Source organism: Palaemon carinicauda, chromosome 30 (assembly GCF_036898095.1).
Source record: "Palaemon carinicauda isolate YSFRI2023 chromosome 30, ASM3689809v2, whole genome shotgun sequence".
NCBI lineage: Eukaryota > Metazoa > Arthropoda > Malacostraca > Decapoda > Palaemonidae > Palaemon > Palaemon carinicauda.
The window spans coordinates 26,366,185-26,391,650 of record NC_090754.1 but is presented as its reverse complement, the minus strand read 5'-3'; the positions used below and the strand labels follow the sequence as shown (position 1 = coordinate 26,391,650).

Sequence of the window (25,466 nt, the reverse complement as noted above, 5' to 3'; positions counted from 1 at the left end):
CCACTGATCTACAAGTTGAAAATTTTTAGCAATAACTAATAAGGCCTACTATGGTTATGATATTAGACCAATGATTCATCATAGGCCTAAAGCCTATCTATAAGAACATAGGTCTATTATCTAGATCTAGGCTCACAGTCACTATCCATAGCCATAGGGACCATTATGATCATAGGCCAACATCTACATAGCCCTTAGAATTTCTCATAAATCATAATACTAGGAAGCTAGGCCTACATTAAGTTACATGCACTAATATTAGCAAGAAAAATTATGTAGATGTTGTGATCTATCGGCTACCCTCCGACTTTTATACTGTGTAAGTTAAATCAATGACCAAAAATTAGGCCTAGGCCTACCTGGTAACTGGTAAGTGATGAATCACGAATTTGGTGGAATCATATACAGGCTCTACGATTCTACGGTCTACCCGTGAATGTTGAAGACTTTAATTAATTATTAGTAGCCTCACTCTCGAGTCTCAACTCGTAGACATGTAGGGGAATGTGCAGTATGTCTGTGCTCCAAGATTTCCCCTCACGGTCTGACTCACCAAAGAAAAGAAGTGAAGTGCCTTTGTAGCTTTCAGAGGAAACACTAACTTTACTTTTAGTAAGACGGAGTAGACGGTAACTTGTATAATACACGTTGCTCGATGTGGGTTGCAGCATAGAAAAATAAATAAATAAAATAAAAAAGAAAACGCGTATTGCATGATGTAATCTCGATAAGATCATAAGACTTCGTCATTCTTTATGGTAAGCATATCATAATTCATTCTAAAAATAATGTTATTAGATTATTAAAAGTAAATAATTCTTTTTTTAAAGAATTGGTGCAGAAATATTTGTCAACTGACTCGAACATTTAACTACATTACTTTGTTTTCCGTCTATTCAGTATTACTCAGTTCAAGTAAACTAAATGTACCCTTGCTTTATTGTATTTGTATGTAGTATAAAACTGCGTCATTCTTTAGAAAAATATTTAATTTCAGTTGAACAGTATATGGAACTATGAAAAAAAGTCATTGTAGCTTTCTGTATATTTTTCTTTATTGTATATATATATATATATATATATATATATATATATATATATATATATATATATATATATATATATATATATATATATATATATATATATATATATATATATATATATATATATATAATTTATGTATAATTGATCTGTATATTTATATTTGTTCTGTATATACATAATTGCTTTGGATATATATTTATTTGTTTATTTATTTATTTATTTATTTATTTATCTAGTTCCCAGTTCTTGCACCCCCTTAATTCTTGCACCCTAGGCGACTGCCTAGTTTCGCCCTAAGGACGTCTGGGATTTATTTTAATGCAAGAATTTTAACATTACCATTGGCGATAACTCATCAAAATTTTCTGAAAATAAGAAAAAATAACGCAACTGGCAACTGCTGCATTCAGATGATTCAGCGCCGTTCACTTTTCGTAAACTAACGACTGGAGTTTCGAAAAGAAGCTATTAAGGGAAAAGTTATTCGTTGTTATAGTGTCTTCCCGTCACTGATGAGTAATTCAAGGTAAAAAATAAAAGAAAAGATGTACAGTGATCTTTAGACGTGTTTATTTCTAATATAGATCATAAAAATGTTTTATTTTTGTACTTTTTGGGATGGTGTTTATGCCTATCTCATATTGAAAAACATGGCTTTCCTTCCCTGCCGTAAATTAGGCTACTACAAGGAATCGACACAAGATAACATTGCTTAAGGATTAGTTATTTAATTACTTAAACACTGGACCTAACTTATTTAAATAGTTCTTGAATTTTTATTTTATTTAGATAGCATTTGGTACTAGCGTTTTAGACTTTACCTCATATGTAGGCTACTAGTGTAAGGTATCCCACCCACTAGCGTGGCATGCGTGCCCCTTTCATTTATAGGGATAATTGTGTGACTTTCTTAAGAAACAATGGTAATATTACAGTAGAGGCCCACCCAGTGCCATTACCTCATGCCATTACATAGGAGCTTGATGTTTTTTTGGTATTATTGTACTGTATTACAGGGCAATGTAACCTAGGGAAAAAACTATTTTTTCTTATAGAAGAAATTCCGCGGTATCATTGTAGTGTATTATAGGGCAATGTAACCTAGTAAGAAAACTACTTTTTCTTATAGAAAAAATTACGTTCTTCGAAAATGAGACTCGTTCCCGTCGCAAATGAAAATTGTTCCGTAACCGAAATACAAACCACGCTATTTACATAGGGTTTACTTTCGGCGTAGCTGAAATGACGAGCCATTAGAATTTTAACCAGGGTGTATTACCCCCGCGCTAGTTAGAAAGTGGGTTATTATTACAGTTTCAACCATTATGGGAAATCGGTAAATTTTTAGTTTCAGCCAAATTTGGAAAAATGCAATAAAAATATATTTGTTGCATCAGAAATAGTGTTGTTTCAATGAATTTAACGTTTATTTTGACTGCAAACCAACCGATTTAGAGATTTACTATGTATACCCTAGTTCATCCCACCAATTATGGGGGACACCCTTTGGGGACCGGGGTTTTGGGTGGGGGAAGGGGGGGGAGGGTGTTGGGGCATTGAATGATATTTGCAATAAATGAATAATTAATGTTCCAGTACCCCTCCCCCATACCCCTAACTAGGCCTACCGGGGGGAGGGGGGTAGGGCCCCCCAGCAGCCCCCCCTTAAAGCCACAGTAATTTTCAGGGCACCACAGAACCTAACAAACCCACCTAACCTAACCTAGGGGCCCTGTACCCCTACCGGGGGGGGCTTCGCCCCCCCTGCGATCCCCCCTTATGGCCAAAGTAATTTTCAAGGCACCACAGAACCTAACAAACCCACCTAACCTAACCTAGGGGCCCTGTACCCCTACCGAGGCCCCCTTAAGGCCACAGTAATTTTCAGGGCACCACAGAACCTAACAAACCCACCTAACCTAACCTAGGGGCCCTGTACCCCTACCGGGGGGGCTTCGCCCCCCCTGCGACCCCCCCTTATGGCCACAGTAATTTTCAAGGCACCACAGAACCTAACAAACCCACCTAACCTAACCTAGGGGCCCTGTACCCCTACCGGGGCTTCGCCCCCCCTGCGACCCCCCCCTTAAGGCCACAGTAATTTTCAGGGCACCACAGAACCTAACAAACCCACCTAACCTAACCTAGGGGCCCTGTACCCCTACCGGGGGGGAGGGGCTTGGCCCCCCCTGCGACCCCCCCTTTAACCAGGGGTAAATTTGAATATATATATTTTGTTAAATCACTTCTTACCTTAAACGGAAGATGACGATGAAGATGTGGAAGGTTGTGGTTGACCCTCTTCTGAATCATCAAGTACTGGAATACGTTCAGATTTGGTACAATACCACACATGTCTATCCTCACGAAAATGTAAAGGCGAATCACATTTACCACACTGGACACTTAAAGGTAATACGGAATGCTCCCTTAGAAAACGATTCACTACTTCAGGAGTTCCATTATAATTCCCATGAAATCGGCCTATCACATCAAAATAGGAATAACGACATATTTCACTCAACCGTACCGGAGGATCCATGACAGTCAAGTGACGTGTGATGAAAATATAGAAACCGGAACTTTTGAAAACCGAAAACAAACGACAATCACGGGTTTCTCCCATAATGAAATAGGGAAAAAAACAAAATACTATCGTTTACAATGTTATATTGCACGAAAAACAGATCCTTGAAACAAGACTGAGAGACCAATGAATCGTCCAATAATAACCCTTGAAAAGAACCCAGTAGTATTTAGATTGGAGGAGCGACATTAGTGGGAGGAGCAAATGCGCATTCAAGTAAATATTGTCACATTACGCAATGGGGCGGAGCCAAGTAAGATGAAAACAGATATACAAACGAACAAGAGCTACCTTGCGTGCCCATGGAAAGATATACACTAAACTTAGAAAAAGTCAAGACCTTCAATTCCTGAAATATTTTTTTTCTCTGTAAGTATGCATTAGCGACAATAATGTATTGAGAAGAAGTGTTTTGTTATCACGTGCTTTACTAGGAAAATATATTAATATAATACATTTCCCAATTTGGTTGAATCTAAAACTTAACCGGGAAATCTATTATATTAATATTTTTCCCGAGTAAAGCAAGATTTTTTTGGTATTTCGGTAAATGTCTAGGAGAAGGCCGCACCCGTTTTTCAAGTATTAATGACGAAAAACGGCAAAAAACAACCAGATTATTGTTGCACAGTGCATAGAAACATGAGGAAATGAATAAAAAAGAAACTAAGACTTAACTCTTACTCACAAAATGTAAGCATAAACCTACTACTACAATTATGGGGGACCCCAGTGGGAAGTGGGGTTTTTGGGTGGGGGGAGGTGGAGAAAAGTGATTTTTCGGGGCACTACCGAACCTAATACAACCAACTAACCTACCCTGGGGGGCCTGTACCCCTACCTAGGCCTACCGGTTCGATCCCCCTTAAGGCCACAGTGATTTTCAGGGCACCACCGAACCTAATACACCCACCTAACCTAGCCTAGGGGCCCTGTACCCCTACCGGGGGGGGCAACCCCCCCTTAAGGACACTACCTAACACATCCATCAAACCAAATCCAAAGTGATGGTACTGCTGTATACATCGTTATACTATCACCATTATAATATACTCCATAAATTAATGAAGCTTACCTTAACCTGTTGGTTGATAAAGATGTGCTGCTGCTTTGAGGAAAACGTGAAGCCGTTGCGAAGGTTCCCTGACATGCAGGACAATTTTTATTTTTAAATATTAAACTTAGCCGGTGAATATATAATAGCTGACGTCTCGGACGGCTCGACAGAAACCAAAAACTCGCGAGCGATCGCCATGAAGGTTGCGGGTGTGACCACCAGCGCCGACTATCGGCCAGATACCGCATATACTTGTCAACATCTTCAGTTCTTCTCTGTCGGTCTTATCGACAAGTTGATTCCGCTCGCTGATGACCTTGAGTTTTCGTCCTTTTTGGTGAAGTACTTTATTTTGGTTGTTTTTGAGCTTTCGCTGTGGCGGGTGTTTTTTCTTCAATTAAAACTCTTGAAACCCTTTTTTGGCTAGTGTTTATTGTTGATGACTTTGGATTTGTTTTGGATTTTCTCTGATTGTTCAATATGGCTGACCCTTCTCCTATCCCTGGACCTAAATTTCGCAAGTGTAATGCGAGGGATTGTAACAAACGTCTTCCCAAGGCCTCTCTCGACCCACATACCGTTTGTTCTAATTGCTGGGGTAAATCCTGCCAATTAGGAGATCGGTGTGATGAGTGCGTGGTCTTGTCGGAATTCGACTGGCTTGAATATGATAAATATTCTCGTAAGCTGGAGAGAGATAGGGTTAGGAGAAGCTCCTCTAGGTCGTTGGAATTTTCCTCCTCCCATGCCCCTGAACCTAATCCTTCCCCTGTAGTAGTTGTTCCTGAACCCCCTACTAGCACTCATGAACCGTCCATGCGGGATATGTTTCTTGCGATTCAAGCTTTAGGCGAAAAAGTTGAGTCCTTAGCATCGGACCGTAACCAACTCATGTCAGATGTGAAGTTATTGAAGTGTCAGAGTGGTAAATCAGAAAATCGTAGTGATAAAGTGATAAGCGCGCAAAGTGTATTTAGTGTTGCGACCGAGGGTTCGTCTGTTCGTGCTTGTCGCTCCCCTAGTCCGAGACCTCTTTCAGGCTCCCCTGCACCAGGGAGAAGTAATGTCGTAGGACTTAAGGGGACGAGAGGCTTTAACCAACGTACAGACGTTCCCTCTTTGGTATCGGACGTTTCTCGTCAAGATCGCCCTTACCATAAGACGGGTGAGACTGTGTTCTCCTCGTCATCCGAAGACTTTTCGCAAAAGAAACCTTGGCGCAAGGTTTCTAGACCCTTGAAGCGAAAGTCAGTCCCTTCAGGACAGGTCCAGCGTCCTGGCTGTAGCCATTGGGACAGCTCTGACCCTTTGCAGTCGTCGGAAGACTGTTCGCCTTTTAAACGCAAGCGTAACACGGGGTCCGAGGGTCGCGGTAAAGGCAATGTTTTGCCAACACAGACGTTACCGTCGTCTCGGCCCGTTCCGACTCCCGTTGATCCTAAATGGGTTGTCCTGCAGGACATGCAGACTAAGCTTGCCTCCCTTATGGAGGAGTATGACGTTGAGCAGGTTCACGATGATCCTTCGCTTTCGAGTCGCCGTTACGCTGAACGAGACTCTGGCCGTCAGCCGCCCAAACGAGCTTTTACTCGTCCGTTTGACGTTAGTGCTGACGTTTCTTGTACTTTGAAACGTGATGTCAGTAGTTTTTCACGTCAGTCACGTGACATGGATCCTCCCTCGCTGCAGTCTCGTGTTGACTTTCAGCCGCTGCCGCAGTCTCGTGTTGACGTTCAGCCGCTGCCGCAGTCTCGTGTTGACGTTCAGCCGCTGCCGCCGCAGCCCCGACCTGACGTTCGCCGACCGGCTCAGTTGCCTCGACTTGACGTTGAGCGTCAATCACCGCAGTCGAAGGTTGTTTTGACTGCTCAGTCTATGCAGTCAAGGCAGTTCCGACGTGACGTCGAGCGTCAATCAACTTCAGTTGTTGTTGTTGGTCAGTCACAAGGATTTCAGTCCTTTCAGCAGCGGCGTGACGTCGCTTCCTCTACTGCTACTGCTGCTCCTTTGCTTGTTGACACTGCCTGTCAAGCGTTGCCGGCGCGGCAGGTCTCTCCTTTTCATGAGACTCGGCAATTGTCGGACGAGGTTCCTTCAGATGAGGAAGTTGCTGATCCTCCTCCTACTGATATTCCTTTGGGGACTTTGTCAGACGGAGAGGAGCCTAAAGCTGCTCAGCCCTCTATGGACTTTAAAAGAATCATGCTGATTTTTAAGGATCTTTTTCCGGACCATTTTGTAACTGCTGCTCCTCGTTCGCCTCCGTCAGAGTTTACGCTAGGCCTAGCTACTTCGAAGCCTTCGTTTACTAAGCTAGTGCTCTCTCGCTCTTCTAAGAGAGCTTTACGTTTGCTAGGCGACTGGTTGATCACCAGGAGGAGTTTGGGGAAGACAGCCTTTGCTTTCCCTCCTTTTAAACTGGCTTCTAGAGCGAGTGTCTGGTATGACACGGGAGAAGTTCTCGGCTTGGGAGTTCCTGCCTCTGCCCAGGGAGACTTCTCAAGCCTCGTAGACTCTCCCCGTCGCCTGGCCATGAGACGCTCTAAAGTTTACTGGTCCTCCTCGGACCTTGACCATCTCCTCAAAGGGGTTTACAGGGCCTTCGAAGTTTTAACTTCTTAGATTGGTCGCTAGGAGCCTTAAGCAGGAAGATCTCGTCGGCCGACCGTGATGTTTCCGTGCTTATTATGTCCTGCATGGACAAAGCCATCCGTGATGGCTCTAATGAGCTCGCCGCTATCTTTACGGCTGGAGTCCTGAAGAAGAGGGAGACTCTTTGCTCGTTCCTTTCGGCAGGAGTAACTCCCTGCCAAAGGTCGGAGCTTCTCTTTGCCCCGTTGTCATCTGCCTTGTTTCCGCAGCAGTTGATCAAGGATATTGCGGCTTCTCTGGTGCAGAAGGATACCCACGACCTGATGGCTACGTCTGCTCGCAAGGCTGCTCCTTCATCGTCTTATGTCGTAAGACCAAAGATCGATACCCCAGCGACGAGGTTTATCCCGCCCTTTCGTGGCAGAGCCCCCAGTAGGGGAGGCGCTCGTGCCGACAGTAAAAGAAGTAAGAGGAGAGGATCCAAGTCCTCCCGTGGCAGAGTCTGACTGCCCACGTCCTCAGACAGCGGTAGGGGCCAGACTGAACAACTTCTGGCAGGCCTGGGAGAAGAGGGGTGCAGACCGAGAGTCTGTGTTGTTGCTCAAGGAGGGGTACAAAATACCTTTTGTACGCAGACCTCCTCTAGTAACAGTTCCTTTAGACCTCTCTCCCAGGTATCGAGAGGAGTCAAGGAGACAAGCTCTACATCAGCAGGTGTCTCAGTTGCTAGAGAAGGGAGCGGTGGTGAAAGTCTCGGACCTTCAATCACCGGGATTTTACAACCGTCTCTTCCTAGTCCCAAAGCATACAGGAGGTTGGAGGCCAGTGCTGGATGTCAGTGCGCTCAACGTTTTTGTTGTAAAAACAAAATTTACGATGGAGACCACGAAGTCCGTCCTAGCAGCGGTCAGAGAGGGAGACTGGATGGTCTCTCTCGACCTGCAGGATGCGTACTTCCACATTCCTATACACCCGGATTCTCAACCGTATCTAAGGTTTGTATACAAGAATGTGGTGTACCAGTTCCGAGCACTGTGCTTCGGCCTCAGCCCTGCTCCTCTTGTGTTTACGAGGCTCATGAGGAATGTGGCAAAATTTCTAAATTTATCGGGAATTCGAACCTCCCTATACCTGGACGACTGGCTACTCAGAGCGTCGTCCCGTCATCGCTGTCTGCAGGACCTTCAATGGACGTTGGATCTTGCAAAGGAGTTGGGTCTGTTAGTGAACTTAGAAAAGTCTCAACTGAATCCCTCCCAGACGATTCTCTATTTGGGGATGGAGATTCGCAGTCTAGCTTTTCGGGCTTTTCCGTCTGCCACCAGGATAGATCAAGCCTTGCTCAAAGTCCGCCTCATGCTGAGAAAAGACCGTTGCTCAGTGAGAAGTTGGATGAGCCTCCTAGGGACTCTGTCATCCCTGGAACAATTTATCTCACTAGGGAGACTTCACCTTCGCCCTCTCCAGTTCCATCTAGACTCCCATTGGAACAAGGGCAAGACTTTGGAAGCTGTTTCAATCCCGATCTCCGAGCCAGTAAAAACGTGCCTGAACTGGTGGGACAGCAACATAAGTCTTAGAGAGGGTCTGTCCCTGGCGGTCAAGAACCCAAACCACGTGTTATTCTCAGACGTGTCGGATTTGGGTTGGGGAGCGACTCTGGACGGTCTGGAATGTTCGGGTCTTTGGACGTCGGATCAGAGGAGCCTGCACATCAACTGCAAGGAGCTGTTGGCTGTTCACTTGGCCTTGACGAGTTTCGAGAGTCTTCTACGAAACAAAGTGGTAGAAGTGAATTCGGACAACACCACAGCCTTGGCGTACATCTCCAAGCAAGGAGGCACTCACTCCCACACACTGTTCGTCATCGCAAGGGACCTCCTCATCTGGTCAAAAGATCGAGGCATCTCACTGTTGACAAGATTCATCCAGGGGGAATTGAACGTCTTGGCGGACTGTCTCAGTCGGAGAGGTCAGGTGATCCCCACAGAATGGACCCTCCACAAGGACGTGTGCAAGAGTCTTTGGATGACTTGGGGTCAACCCACCATAGACCTCTTTGCGACCTCGTTGACCAAAAGGCTCCCGACCTATTGCTCTCCAGTCCCAGATCCAGAGGCGGCCCACATAGATGCTTTTCTGCTGGACTGGTCTCACCTGGACGCGTACGCATTCCCGCCGTTCAAGATCATCAACAGGGTACTGCAGAAGTTCGCCTCTCACGAAGGGACAAGGTTGACGTTGGTTGCTCCCCTCTGGCCCGCGAGAGAGTGGTTCACAGAGGTACTTCAATGGCTGGTAGACGTTCCAAGGAGTCTGCCTTTAAGGATGGATCTCTTACGGCAGCCCCTCGTAAGGAGTCTTCATCAAAGCCTCCCCGCGCTTCGTCTGACTGCCTTCAGACTATCGAAAGACTCTCAAGAGCTCGAGGATTTTCGAAGGAGGCAGCCAGAGCGATCGCGAGGGCTAGGAGAACATCTACCATCAAGGTCTACCAGTCGAAGTGGGAGGTCTTTAGAGATTGGTGCAAGTCATCATCCATTTCCTCTTCCAGTACCTCTGTAGCCCAAATTGCAGACTTTCTCCTGCATCTGAGAAATGTTCGCTCCCTCTCTGCTCCCACTATTAAGGGCTACAGGAGCATGTTGGCTTCTGTGTTCAGACATAGAGGCTTGGATCTGTCCAATAATAAAGATCTCCAAGATCTCCTTAAGTCCTTCGAGACCTCTAAGGAGCGTCGTATGTCAACTCCTGGTTGGAACTTAGACGTGGTCCTAAGGTTCCTAATGTCCGACAGGTTTGAGCCATTGCATTCAGCCTCCCTGAAGGATCTCACCCTCAAGACGCTTTTTTTGGTGTGCTTGGCTTCGGCTAAAAGGGTCAGTGAGATCCATGCCTTTAGTAAAAACATCGGCTTCTCTACAGATAAAGCCACATGTTCGCTTCAGCTTGGTTTCTTGGCCAAAAATGAACTGCCTTCTCGTCCTTGGCCTAAATCTTTTGATATACCTTGCCTATCAGAGATCGTAGGCAACGAGGTTGAAAGAGTACTGTGCCCAGTTAGAGCTCTTAAGTTTTATTTAGCTCGTACCAGATCCTTACGAGGTGGGTCTGAGGCCTTATGGTGCTCCGTTAAGAAGCCCTCATTGCCTATGTCTAAAAATGCTTTATCGTATTTTATTAGATTTTTAATCCGAGAGGCACATTCTCTCTTAAGTGAAAAAGATCGTTGTTTACTTAAGGTCAAGACGCACGAAGTAAGAGCGATAGCAACTTCCGTGGCTTATAAGCAAAACAGATCTCTGCGAAGTATTATGGACGCGACCTTTTGGAGGAGCAAGTCGGTGTTCGCTTCATTTTACTTAGAAGACGTCCAGACTCTTTATGAGGACTGCTACACACTGGGTCCATTCGTTGCAGCGAGTGCAGTAGTGGGTGAGGGTTCTACCACTACATTCCCTTAATCCCAATATCCTTTTAATCTTCTCTTGAAATGTTTTTAATCTTGTCTTGGGTTGTACGGAAGACTGAGAAGTCTTTTGCATCCTTTTTGATTTGGCGGGTGGTCAAATGTCGTTTCTTGAGAGCTCCCAGATTAAGGGTTTTGATGAGGTCCTGTTGTATGGGTGGTCGGCCTGGATATAACAGCTCCTGGGAGTCTTTCAGCATCCTGAGAGGATGGCTGGGCTTCGTGAGGAAAGCGGACTAATAAGGCAGAGTAATCGTCAGAGTCAGCTTCCTTACCAGGTACCTATATTTAATTGGGTTTTGTTATGATATAATTGTCAAAAACTCATGAGCATATACGCCTTTATTGTATTAATACTGGTCTCTACCCACCACCATGGGTGTGAATCAGCTATTATATATTCACCGGCTAAGTTTAATATTTAAAAATGATATTTTGATTATAAAATAAATTTTTGAATATACTTACCCGGTGAATATATAAATTAAAGGCCCTCCCTTCCTCCCCGATAGAGACCCAGCGGAATGAGAAGAACTGGAGATGTTGACAAGTATATGCGGTATCTGGCCGATAGTCGGCGCTGGTGGTCACACCCGCAACCTTCATGGCGATCGCTCGCGAGTTTTTGGTTTCTGTCGAGCCGTCCGAGACGTCAGCTATTATATATTCACCGGGTAAGTATATTCAAAAATTTATTTTATAATCAAAATATCATTTTGTAAAATTAAATTGTGTCTCTGGCACAAATCCACTAGTTTTTCAATATTCCCTGAATAAGTTACAACAAATTCATTGTAAGTTAGGAAACAGTCAGGACAAGATGGAATTTCAACTTCTTGTGCAACATGAGATGACGAGCTTGCTATGGCCTCCATGTCTAAGAACGAAATGAAATGCCTGGGTAAGATAATGTATTGTCGCGCTGTTGTATTGTCGCGCTGTGATTGGCCAAACATGTATGACGTCATAGTGGATAGGCGCTGTGATTGGCCAAACGTGTAAGACTTCATAGTAGACTAGTTTGTCTGCGGATTATAGTGGTTACAGGGCTCATTTGAGCAAAAACAAGACACAGTCAACAATAACAACAGACTTAGAAAGAATCTGGGAGGAAGACAAGAGTAGCGTGAGTTTGATCGTCGATATATAAAGAACTAGGGATTTGCGACAGATGATATTATATAGAAATACCGGTTAATGTCTAGGAGAGGGCCGCATGAAGATATCAGTGATATTCAATTTATTTTTACTAGAATGTGTAGGAATGTATGTAAATAGTGGTATACGAGTGAGATAATTTAGTGAAAATCAATAATAGTCGAAATATCGACGATCAAACTCACGCTACTCATGTCTTCCTCCCAGATTTTTTCTAAGTCTGTTGTTATTGTTGACTGTGTCTTGTTTTTGCTCAAATGAGCCCTGTAACCACTATAATCCGCAGACAAACTAGTCCACTATGAAGTCTTACACGTTTGGCCAATCACAGCGCCTATCCACTATGACGTCTTACAGGTTTGGCCAATCACAGCGCGACAATACATTATCTTACCCTGACATTTCATTTCGTTCTTAGACATGGAGGCCATAGCAAGCACGTCATCTCATGTTGCACAAGAAGTTGAAATTCCATCTTCTTGTCTTGACTGTTTCCTAACTTACAATGAATTTGTTGTAACTTATTCGGGGAATATTGAAAACTAGTGGATATGTGCCGGAGACAATTTAATTTTACAAAATAGAAATTGTCCTGCATGTCAAGGAACCTTCGCAACGGATTCACGTTTTCCTCAAAGCACCAGCACATCTTTATGAACCAACAGTTTAAGGTAAGCTTCATCAATTTATAGAGTATATTATAATGGTGATAGTATAACGATGTATACAGCAGTACCATCACTTTGGATTTGGTTTGATGGATGTGTTAGGTAGTGGCCGTAAGGGGGGGGGGGGGTCGCAGGGGCTAGGCCTAGGTAGGGGTACAGGGCCCTAGGTTCGGTAGTACCCCGAAAATCACTGGCCTAAAGGGGGGGGGGTTGCAGGAGGGGCAGAGCCCCCCCGGTAGGCCTAGGTAGGGGTACAGGGCCCCTAGGCTAGGTTAGGTGGGTTTATTAGGTTCGGTAGTGCCCTGAAAAGCACTGTGGCCTTAGGGGGGGGGTCGCCGGGGGGGGGGGGGGTAGGGCTAGGTAGGGGTATAGGGGGAGGGGTGGTGGAAGGATAAGTATTCATTTATTGCAAATATCATTTGACGCCCCCCCCCCACCCAAAACCCCGGTTCCCACCTGGTGTCCCCCATAATTGTTGGGATGAAGTAGGGTCTTAATGCATTACAACATAATATGAAACAAAAACAATAAAAACACAGTTACAAACACTGTTTTTTCTGGAAAAACTTGTTGTTTTAACTCCGATTACATAGTAAATCTCTAAATCGGATGGTTTGCGGTCAAAATAAACGTTAAATCCGTTGGAACTACACTATTTCTGATGCAACAAATATATTTTTATTCCAGTTTCCCCATAATGGTTGAAACTGTAATTTTACCGCAAGGGGGTAGGGGAGTGGTAGCTAGCTACCCCTCCCCCCCCTCACACACTGGTGAACTGCTTCACTTCACTTTTGGCTTGGACTATAAGCAGACGTCTCTGTCCCGTCCTCGCATGGCAGCCATTAATGTTTTGTCTGACTTAATTACTTACTTTTCTTATCCTTAATATATATCTAAACATTCTTATGTTTATGTATATATTTGAGTATAGAAATACAGTAAGTTTCCTTTTCAGTGTTTGTGCTGTGTGTGTGTGTAGGAAGTCCACTCATTGTATGACAACTTCTCCGTGTGGTCTCAGGCCCCCACGGTGACATTTCATGGGTCTCAATCTCTCCCTTGGTCCTTCGGTCTCCCATCGGCGGGCGCCGTGGGGAATCGTCATCGCTGGACTTTATTTATTAATCTGTTTCTCCGCTGTTCCTCCTTCTCTTTGGGGAACTTGGTCTATCAGCATAGGGAACATGGGAGTTTAGTTTGACTACGGTCTCTCTCTCTCTCTCTCTCCTTGAGGTCGTTCACCCTTTTATTTCTACGTATTACGGTAGCTTCTTTCCCATTGTGGGATGAGTTGCTACTCCGTTTATTTTGGTGCGTAATTCTTATTTGTTCCGTAACCGAAATACAAACCACGCTATTTACAAAGGGTATTACTTTTAGCGCAGCTGAAATGACGAGCCAATAGTTTTTAACGAGGGTTAATTACCCCCGCGCTAGTTAGCGGGGGGTGGGGAAGGGTAGCTCGCTACCCCTCCCCCCTCCACACACCGGTGACTTGCTTCACTTCACTTTTGGCTCGGCGGTGATCAGACGTGTCTGCTCATCGCCTTCGTGACAGCCTTTAATTTTCTGCTTTTTCTTTTCAGCGTGTGTGTTGGTTGGAAGTTGACCTTCAGTTTTTTTCTTTACTATGCGTACATGCCCTGGAGTTGCCGGCCGTCCTTGTGGGACTTTCATGTCGGACGTTAATACGGATCCACACACCCTCTGCCCTCAATGTCGGGGCCGACGGTGTGACCAGGATAACATGTGCTGTGAGTGCAGGGAGTGGTCTGCCTCCCAGTGGGAGAGGTTTGGCCGTTGGCGTAAGAAGAAGTCCAAGAGAGACCGTTCTCCTCCGGGGTTAGCCTTGAAGGAGGAAGGTTCTCGGGACTCTTCTTCCGCCGCCCAAACCTCCTCCGAAGCTCCCCCTCGGCCGCCTCCTAAGGAGAGTCGTCCGAGTGGGAGCGCAGGCCCTTGTTCTGTTTCCCTACCTTCGGTGGGGGGAGAGGGCGTCGCCTCCCATAGCGAGGCGGTTCCCCCTCCTCCTCCGGGGGAGGTTATTAATAATGCCTTATCCAGTGATGATCTTTTACAGATTTGGTCGTCCCTGGGGCTTAAGGGCTTGCCCTCCAGGGTCGCTCTTATTGACCTTGTCTCGTTGGGGGCTGCTGTTAAGCAGTCGCCGGTGGTAGCAGAGGTAGACCCTCTGTCTATTGTCGACTTCGTGGTGACAGAGGCCTCCGACGTGGCTGGGCCTTCCGCTGCAGGTGCTGTTGCTGGTGATGGTGCTCAAGGCTCTCCTCCTCCTTCCGTACATCCTTCGAAGGGGCAAGTGAGTCCTTCGGTCTCGACTGCTGCTCAGCTTCCTTCTGAGGGAAGTGTTTTGACGGAGACTCCCCTTCGGAGGACCGATGGTCCCGACGATCTCCCCCGAGGCCGGCTCCGCCGTAAGGCTCACCGCCCTCTACGCCACAAGGGCCTCCCTTCCCCTTACAGGGGGACTAAGAGACGCCTTTTTGGGTCTTCGTCCTCCGGGGGGGACTCTCCTCGTCAGCCTCAACCTACTGCTCCGCCCTCCTTGAACCTCTCTGCAGACCGCTCACCATCTCCTGCCGGATCTTCGCCTTCTGGAGAACTCGTCACCCGACGGGCAACAGTCCCTTCGGGGCTAAGGGATTCTTCCCTTACGCGAGCAGTGCTAGCGCACAAGCGCTCTCCTGCTCGCCAGCGCTCTCCTGCTCGCCAGCGCTCACCTGTTCGCCAGCGATCTCCTGCTCGCCAGCGCTCTCCTGCTCGTCGACGATCTCCTGCTCGCCAAGACTCTCCTGCTCGTCGGCTCTCTCCTGATGTTCGCCCCCCTCGCCAGCGCTCTCCTGCTCGTCAGCTCTCTTCCGAGCGTCAGCGCTCATTTGAGGACCATCGCCCTGCGGTCTCTGACCACCCTTTAGTTCCTGCTGAACTCCCTGCTCACCATCTGCCTGGTCCTGTGGCTACGCAACATCGTGCTGCGCGTGTGTCAGAAACACATGTTCGCCAACGCGCCAGCGATCTTCCCGTTCCTGCTCGTGAACGCGCCGCACCACCTGTCCTCTCACAGGACACGCGTCGACCTTCTGCTCGCCAGCGATCACCAGCTCGCCAGCGATCACCAGCTCGCCAGTGATCACCTACGCGCCAGCGATTACCTCCTCGCCAGCGTTCACCTGCTTGCCAGCGCGCACAGGCGATCTTAGTATCGCATATTCAACAGCGACAACTAACTCGCCGACGTTCGCCAACGCTCCTGAAGGAACATGGTTCGCCAGTTTCTAGCTCGCCATCGCGCGATCGCCCGCCTGCACATGCCGCTCGCCATCGCTCGCCATTGCACGATCGCCCTCCTGCGCATGCTGCTCGCCATCGCACGACCCTGCACGATCGCCCGCTTAAGCATGCTGCTCCTCATCGCACAACCCTGAACGATCGCCCTCCTGCGGATGCTGATCACCATCGCACCCCATCACGCGATCATTCACCTGCGCATGCTGCTCGCCATCGCACGACCCTGAACGATCGCCCGCTTACGCATGCTGCTCCTCATCGCACAACCCTGAACGATTGCCCTCCTGCGGATGCTGATCACCATCGCACCCTATCACGCGATCATTTACCTGCGCATGCTGCTCGCCATCGCTTACCATTACGCGGTCATTCACCTGCGCATGCTGCTCACCATTGCACACCAGTGCGTCGACATACCACATCGCGCCATCGCCAACTTGAGCGACTGCACTCACCAGCTCGTCATCGATCGCCTGTGGATCTACATCGCCAGTGATCTTCCTCACCTACGCGGCAGCACGATCCCTCGCCGTCGCGCCAACGCTTGCGTTCGTTGCCTCGGACACGTGTTCATTTACCTGCCCACCCTCGCGCCCACTCGCCCGCGCGACCGCTCGCCTGTGCGCCCGCGCGATCATCCACCTGAGCGCCCGCGCGATCGCTCGCCCCCACTCCCGCGCGACCATCGTTCGCGGCGAATTCCACAGCCGGTGGTAGCAGCAGGGACGCGTGCTCCTAGACGGCACTCGGGATCACCTCCATCCAAGCACAGGTTGGTAGTGCAGGACGAAGACAGGTCAGTACAGCATTCTTCCCCACCTTCTTTTCAGGCAGGTACCGTCGTGTCCACTCCAAAGGATCGCCCGATCCCTTTCTCTTTAGCGAGGATTTCGGACTCTGTGTCCTTGGAGCAGCAGACTTGGTTTGGTCCGCTGGCACGGGCGTTAGTGAGGGTTATGAAACCAGCACTCGCCGGCCAGGGTGACAAACCAGCGGCTGTCTCTTCTACGCTGAAGAGAAAGAGAGGAGTGGACTTCGTGGTGACTTCCCCTAGGGCGAAGTTGGTTCCCAAGAGGTCGGTCTCGAAGGTCCCTTCTCCTGCACGAGTACTCTCTCCTTCTCCCGTGGACGAGGCCTTTCCGTCCTCAGGTGAGTCCAGTGGGGCGGTAGTCTTCCCCTCGGCACCAGGGGGGGAGACTTCGCTTCAGGCAGGAGAATCGTCTCGTGAGGAAGGGGCCCCTCGAACCTCGTTGTTGGGATCCTGTATCCCTCCCAGGAGGGAACCCAAGGATTCCAAGACCGTCCCTAAATCCTCTGCAAGGATTCGTCAGGAACCCACGACTACCCAGGGGAATGTCCACGTATCACCCCAGGAAGAGAGTCCTGGGGCAGGAGACTTAGCTGCCAGCCCGCAGGGAGGAGAACAGCAAGAGTCCGAACATGCCTTCTGGCAGGTCCTAAGCCTGATAAGGACACTTGACAGACTTACGGATCCAGTCATCGCCCCCCGTGAAGGCAAAGACACGATTCTGGATGAAGTGTTTGACGTTCGGAAGGCCCCTAAGACCAGTGCAGCTCTGCCCTGGTCTCGGGGGCTGAAGAGTGCCAGAGCTAGGGCCAACGCTCAGCTCGCACTTCTTGCCTCCTCCAGTCGTTCCACTGCCGGGAACAAGCTTATCCCTCCTCCTCGCCTTCAGCAGAGGAGGTATTTCGAGATCCTGGGTGAGCACAACCTCGCTCTTCCTCTCCATCACTCTGTGGTGGAGCTGGCGAAGGGAGTTCCCCTGGAGAAACTCTCTGCCCGGCAGGTGTCGTTCTCGGCGGCAGAGATCCTTAACCACGAGAAGGTCGCTAAGTGTGCCATGCAGGCCACTTCGTGGCTGGACTTCTGGCTAGGATCTCTGGGCATCCTATTGCGATCGGAGGACTTGTCCAAGGAGACCAATAGGAAGGCCCTAGAGACCTTCTTGCTCTCGGGCACCCGCTCCATCGAGTTTTTGGCGCACCAGATTACCACCCTGTGGGCCAACTCGGTGTTGAAGCGTCGCGATGCTGTGTCCGAGAGATTCCATCCGAAGGTCCCCGCCGTAGATGTGTGTAGGCTCCGACATGCTTCCCTTCTGGGGGAGAGCCTGTTTGAGCCTCAAGACTTGGAGCGAACGGCTGAGAGGTGGAGAAAATCCAGCACGGACTCCCTCCTCCACAGGGCCCTTACAACTCGGCCCTATAAGCCTCCAGCCCCGCCACAACAGCAGCAACAGCCTCGTAAGGCTCCCAAACAGGCACCGGCAGCTAAGAAAGTGGTGTCTAAGCCCCAGCCCTTTCCAGCCAAGGTCAAGAGGGGCGGTAAGTCCTCCAGGGGAGGCAAGACTCCTAGGGGTGGCGGCCGCGGCCGCAAGCCCTAGGGGTGGCAGTCCCCCTGCGTGTCCACCTGTGGGGGGATGCCTTCAGCGTTGCGTCCGCAGGTGGCAGCAACACGGGGCCGATGCTTGGACGGTCTCAGTGATCGGCCAAGGTTATCGCGTCCCGTTCACGTCATCTCAACCTCCCCTGACAGCGAATCCAGTGTCGTTGAGCTCCTATGCCATGGGATCGGCAAAGGGGCTGGCCCTTCAGGCCGAAGTCGAGACCATGTTCGAGAAGGGTGCTCTCCAGGAGGTCGTGGACGGCTCCCCAGGCTTCTTCAGTCGACTCTTTCTTGTAAAGAAGGCTACTGGAGGCTGGAGACCCGTCATCAATCTCTCAGCTCTGAACAGGTTTGTCAAACAAACCCGGTTCAGCATGGAGACAGCAGACACGGTCAGACTTGCGGTGAGACCACAAGACTTCATGTGTACACTGGATCTAAAGGACGCGTACTTCCAGATCCCAATCCATCCGTCTTCCAGGAAGTACCTGAGATTCTGCCTAGACAACAAGATCTACCAGTTCAAGGTGCTGTGTTTCGGTCTCTCCACAGCTCCTCAGGTGTTCACCAGAGTGTTCACCCTGATTTCATCTTGGGCGCACAGGAACGGCATTCGTCTCCTTCGTTACCTAGACGATTGGCTGATCCTAGCAGACTCGGAGTCGACCCTTCTTCGGCACCGAGACAGGCTTCTGGATCTTTGCCAGGATCTGGGGATCGTGGTAAACCTCGAAAAGTCCTCTCTGCAGCCGTCCCAACGACTGGTTTATCTAGGCATGCTAATAGACACCAATCTCCACAAAGCCTTTCCATCAGATGACTGGATAGCAAGGCTGAGAAGGGTGGCGGAGCCTTTCCTCAGGCGAAAAGAACTCCCCGCCCAATCGTGGTTGCGTCTCTTAGGCCACCTATTCTCCCTGGCCCGTCTGGTTCCAAACAGCCGCCTCAGGATGAGATCCCTTCAATGGCGGCTCAAGTCCCGGTGGAATCAAGGATCCGATTCCCCGGACATTCTGATCCCAATGGGGTCTCTGGAACAGACGGGACTTGCGGTGGTGGCTGGCCGACGAGAACCTGCGGAAGGGAGTGAGTCTTCTCGTCCTCCCCCCGGAATTGACTCTGTTTTCGGATGCGTCAAAAGAATGGTGGGGGGCGCACGTTCTGAACCAGAGGGCCTCAGGCCTTTGGTCAGAATCAGAAAAGTGCCTACACATCAACCTGCTAGAATTGAAGGCCGTCTTTCTGGCTCTTCAGCAGTTCCAACGGTCAATGGCGGGTCACTCCGTGGTGGTGATGAGCGACAACACCACGGTAGTGGCTTATATCAACAAGCAGGGAGGCACTTTTTCGCAACAGCTATCCCATCTTGCAGTAGAGACTCTGAGGTGGACCGAAACCCACTCGATAACACTATCAGCTCGCTTCATTCCTGGCAAGAGGAATGTGCTCGCCGACAGTCTGAGCAGGGCTTCGCAGATAGTGAGTACCGAGTGGTCTTTGGATCCTCAGATAGCCAACAAAGTCCTGACTTTGTGGGGTTCCCCGATGGTGGACTTGTTCGCGACAGCCTTGAACTTCAAGCTGCCCCTGTACTGCTCACCAGTCCCGGACCCCAAGGCACTCTGGCAAGATGCTTTCCAGTAACGGTGGGACAACATCGACGTGTACGCCTTCCCACCATTCTGTCTGATGAGAAGGGTGCTCAACAGGACCAGACTATCGGTCAACTGTTCCATGACTCTAGTAGCTTCGCTATGGCATCACGCGAATGGTTTCCGGACCTTCTGCAACTCCTGACGGAACTCCCAAGGGAGCTTCCTCCACGACACGAGCTTCTCAGACAACCCCACTCCGGTATCCCTCACATGGCCGTAGCCTCGCTTCGGCTTCACGCCTGGAGACTATCCAGCGTCTCCTCGCGGAGAGAGGCTTTTCGCAACAGGTTGCGCAGAGAATGTCTCGGCACCTGCGAAGGTCCTCTGAGGGAGTCTACCAAGCGAAGTGGAGAGTCTTTTGTGGTTGGTGTCGTGGAAGGGGTATCTCTCCACTCGATGCCACTATTCCAGCAATAGCGGACTTCCTCGTGTATCTGCGAGAAGAAATGCGCCTTTCTGTCTCGCGGGTGAAAGGCTATCGCTCAGCCTTAAGCTTGGCCTTCAGATTGAAGGGCGTGGATATTTCTTCGTCGCTAGAACTCTCTTTACTCATACGTAGCTATGAGCTTACCTGCCCCCAGTCGGAAGTGAGACCCCCTCCTTGGAACGTGGTTCGAGTCCTCAGGTCTCTCAAGAGACCTCCCTTCGAGCCATTACGCCAGGCCTCCGATCGCCACCTGTCTTGGAAGACAGCTTTCCTACTCGCCTTGGCCTCGGCCAAGCGAGTTAGTGAACTTCATGGTCTCTCGTACGACATCGCCCATTCAAGGGGATGGGGGGAGGTAACGTTCAGGTTCGTCCCTGAGTTTGTGGCCAAGACTCAGAATCCTGGAGTGCCGGATCCTCGGTTCGACTCTTTCAGGATCGCGAGTCTCCGTTCTGTAACAAACGACCCAGACCAGCTGCTACTATGCCCAGTGAGGTGTCTGAGGTACTACTTGAAGAGAACGGCTGCAGTCCGTCCTCATGTGCGAGCTTTGTTTGTGAGCACAGGCAGGACAAAGAGAAGGGTCACCAGGAACATCATCTCAGCTTGGATTCGAAGGGTTATCCACCATGCCCTGAATCCTGACCCTCCTCCGTCACGTCGCCCTCGGGCCCACGATGTCAGGGGTATTGCTACATCCCTGGCCTTCAAGAGAAACTTCTCTGTGACGCAGGTATTTCAAGCTGGGGTCTGGAAGCGTCAAACGACCTTCACAGCCCACTACCTGCAAGACGTGACCCACAGGAGCCTCGATACGTTCTTTATCGGCCCTGTGGTGGCTGCACAACAGCTGGTCTAACCTCAGGCTCCTTTTTGGACAAGTAGCAGTAGGTTGAGAGCGTTGTTACCCAGTCTTAGTCTGCGTGAATGAAAGAGTATGTCTGACCCTTACTTCTTTCTTCATTCTCCCCTCTCTTGGGGAAGCAGCATCCTGGTCTTCGCATAGCTGACCTCGACCTCTGTAGGTAACCCATGCTTCTTTGTGCTCCTAGTATTAAACTTAATACTGTTGCGTCTCCCCTACCCGGACGAGGTGGTATGGGGAACGTCCTTTCCTAGAATTCCTATCTGAAGGTCTCAAGGTCAACTTCATAGGACGAGTCACACACTCCTCCTCACACTGCTTGTGTAGGCCACTCGTTCCTAGCGATGCTAGGAACCTGTGAGGTACAGGGGCTCCCTCTCTCTAGTGCTGCTCACTGAGGTATCGAGCCCCCGGGCAAGCCGAAGTCAGTAAGGCTGGGGACTTTCCACCCTTCCTAAGGGGTAAGTCACCCTTTGTAAATAGCGTTGTTTGTATTTCGGTTACGGAACAAATGACAAATTCGAAGATAATTTGTATTTTTCCTAACCATACAAACCTTAGCTATTTACACATATGTGCCCGCCATCCCTGACCCCCAAGTCAAGTCCTACCTCTAAGTGAAGTGAAGCAAGTCACCGGTGTGTGGAGGGGGGAGGGGTAGCAAGCTACCCTTCCCCACCCCCCGCTAACTAGCGCGGGGATAATTAACCCTCGTTATAAACTATTGGCTCGTTATTTCAGCTGCGCTAAAAGTAATACCCTTTGTAAATAGCTAAGGTTTGTATGGTTAGGAAAAATACAAATTATCTTCGAATTTGTCATGTTCTTTTCCCTCGGGGGTTCCTCTTCGGAGTTCCCCCGGGCGATTAAATGTTAACTAATTATTTTTTGTTCCGTAACTGAAATACAAACCACGCTATTTACATGGGGTAATTACTTTGGCGTAGCTGAACGACGAGCCATAAAAGTTTTAACGAGGGTTTCCTACCCCTCCGCTAGTTAGCGGGGGTTAGGGAGGGGTAGCTAGCTACCCCTACCCCTCACACACACCGGAGAATACTCCACTTTACTTTTGGCTCGGATAGCGATCGGAAGTCTCCGCTCCTATGACGGCCATTATTGTTTTGTCTTTTAACTTACCTTTGCTTATACTTAATATATTTAAACATTATTTATGTTTATGTATATTTTTGTGTATAGAAAATAGTAAGTTTCCTATGCTTTCGGTGTTGTGCGGTGTGTGTTGTGTACGTCTACGAGAGTGATCGCCGGCTTTGCAGGCCACTACGATCTTTACTTGATCACGGCCTTTCACTCCTAGGCCACCATGGTTGCCTTCGTGGAGATCGGCCCTTCTCTTGAGGTCGTTCACCTCTTACTCCGTACTACGCCTACGATAGCCTCTCAGGACCGAGTCGCTATTTCGTTTTATTTGTCTCGATTATTTTTATGAATATAATTGTGTTTTAACTTTTCTGCTCAGGGCTCACGTCCCTTTGGGGGTCGGTGATCCTTGGAACATTCAAAGTCTGTTGCATAATTATAATGTTATAATTCTGTTTTGTTAACCTTCGTCCCCCCCTCACCTGGGCATGCCGAGTGGGGGAGGGGGGCACATACCTTCTTTCGTTCTTATGTTCTTTCCCTCAGGGTTTCTCTTCGGAGTTTCACCCGGGGGAATTTCTGTTAAATAATTATTCTGTTTTATTTTCCAGTTTACGATGCTGTTTCTTTGTGCCTGTTGTGTGCCTTCGAAGCAGAGCTGTCCTGTTTATCCTGGGGAGTCGGCTTCGCCGTCGTCTCTCAAGGCGTTCGTCAGGGGCGTTCCCTTCTCTTAGAAGTTCCCCCGTGACTACTGCCAGCTCTTCATTGCATCCTAGAACGATAAGGAGGTTCGCCTCCAGGGTAGTTAGTTAACTTCCCTTTTTTATGAATAGAACTTACCTGGCAGTTATATATACATAGCTAATTATCTCTATTTCGGCAGAATTTTTCTAAACTAGGCAACCGCCTTGTGGTGGTTGGGTGGTAACACCCGTTAGAGGGTGGTAGGAGGAATCATTCCCGTTTTCTGTTCTTCAGTTCATCTCTGCCGGCCGGATCGACAACACGTTGGTCCGTCATTAAGAGTTTTTCTTCGCTTTCCCTGCTCGGTGTACCAGTCTGCTTTTTTGGTGAAGTACTCTGATTTGGGGTTTTGGCGATCGTTGTATTTTGTTTTCTCTTAGCTTTTTTGCTGTTTTTCATTATGAGTGAAAAGAGTCATTACCGTATCTGTGCGAATGAGGAATGTAAGGTGAGACTACCGAAAATGGCGGTAGACCCTCACACCGTTTATTCTAATTGTAGGGGTTTTGTTTGTGCCCTTGATAATAGGTGCAGGGAATGTAAGGTTTTGGATGAGAAAGATTGGTTAATTATGAAGCGCTATGTGCGTAAGCTAGAGCTCGATAGAGTTAGGAGAGCTTCTAGGTCTAAGTCTAAGTCTGTTAGTGGTAAGGAAGACGAACTTAGCGTAGATTTATCTATTGATCCTATTATTGATTCCTCTTTGGAAGTTGATCCTTCCCTTGAGGTAGTAACTCCTGCACCTCCTACAGGTTCCGTATCTACGGATGACCCTCGGTACGCTAGCCTGGTGGCCGAGTTGAAGGCCATTAAAGAACAATTGGAGGCCTTTAAAGGTAAGGAAAGTGAAAGTGCTTGTGTTAGTGCAGTGGAGGTGGCGACTGACCGAATCTGTCATACCCCTAGGCCTAGACCTCTACCAAGCTCCCAGGACCAAGGGAGAAGGTACGTCGATGACCGAAAGGGGGTGAGAGGTACGTACCCTCGGTCAGCCGTCGCCTCAGACAGTCCTGTTGTCGATTCCCAGGCTGCTCTTGACCGTCACGGGAAAGACGTGTCGGATGTGTTGTTTTCTTCTCCGAATTCGTCCAGACGTAAATGGAAGTTTGAAGCTTCAAGACCTACTAAGAGGAGATGGAACCGCGACGAACGGTCTCGTTCTTTCTCTCCCGGTTCTAGCAGTTATGAACCTTGTCCGTCGGAGGATGATTTCGACTCCGTGCCTGTGAAAAGGGCGAAGCCTACTGCCGAAGATCCTTCCCCTTCTACGAGTGTTATTCGTCAGCCCCCCCCTTCGGGGCCGCAAGACCCAGCTGATGTTGCTAAATCCTTTATGTCTGTCATGCAGGAACAACTTTTGACTTTAGTGCAAGCCTTTAGCCGCCCTCACGCCCAGTCTGACAGACGTAAAGACGACTCGTTACCGATTAAGAAGTCTGCTTCTAAGAGAGAACGGAGTTCTTCTTTAAAGAAAACTTCTCCCTCTCTACGCCAGGATGAGGAATGTGTGCTTTCGCCAGGCGATACTTCTTCGCGATACCAGGGCGATACTTTTTCTCGTTCTCGATACCGGGACGATACCTTATCGAACGATGCTGCTTCTCGTTCTCGATGCCAAAACGATACCGCCTCCCGTTCACGTTACCAGCACGATACCTCCTCTCGTTCGCTTCGCCACGACGATACCTCCTCTCGTTCGCTTCGCCACGACGATACCTCCTCTTGTTCACGACGCCACGACGATACCGACCCTAGTTCTCGACGCCACGACGATACCGCCTCTCGTTCACGACGCCACGACGATACCGCCTCTCATTCTCGCTGCCACGACGATACCGCCTCTCGCTCTCGACATCAGAACGACTCTGCCTCTCGTTATCGGTCCCAGGGCGATACCACGCTGCCTCTTCGGGACGATACTGCCTCTCGTCCCAAGGATTCTTCTAGCGCGGGACTCAAGGATGCAACCCGTCTTTTGCAGGATGATGCCTTTGATTTGCCCTTGTCGGGTTCTAAGGATCCTTCTTCTCTTTCGAAGGATATTGCAGATGTGGATCAGGACCTCAAGGATGTTTCTGATGACGATGATAAACCTGCCGACGCTGTGGGAGATTACAAAGTTCTCTCTCGCTCCCTTCTTGAACTTTTTGGAGAGGAATTCCAACCTGCTGCCCCTCAATCTCCTCAGTCCCAATTTAACAGAAAGAAGGCCAAGAAACAGTCGGCCTTCATCAAGATGAAGCTGTCTATCTCCGCAAAGAAGGCTCTCTCGAAGATTGATGACTGGATGATGGAGCGGAGACAAACAGGTAAGACTTCCTTCTCGTTTCCACCAGCTCGTCTTGCTTCAAGAGCGGGTATGTGGTATGCAACTGGAGAA

General features: G+C 48.9%; 1 protein-coding gene across 1 annotated transcript in view; it reads left to right on the top strand.

Moving 5' to 3' along the window:
• Window positions 1–1,466: 1,466 nt before the first annotated feature.
• The window catches only part of LOC137623434 (ATP-dependent RNA helicase TDRD9-like), a 314,903-nt gene continuing 290,903 nt past the window's right edge, over window positions 1,467–25,466 (top strand). The window contains exon 1 of the mRNA XM_068354268.1: window positions 1,467–1,573. The gene's annotated coding sequence lies outside the window, so the exon portion shown is untranslated. The remainder of the gene's footprint in view (window positions 1,574–25,466) is intronic.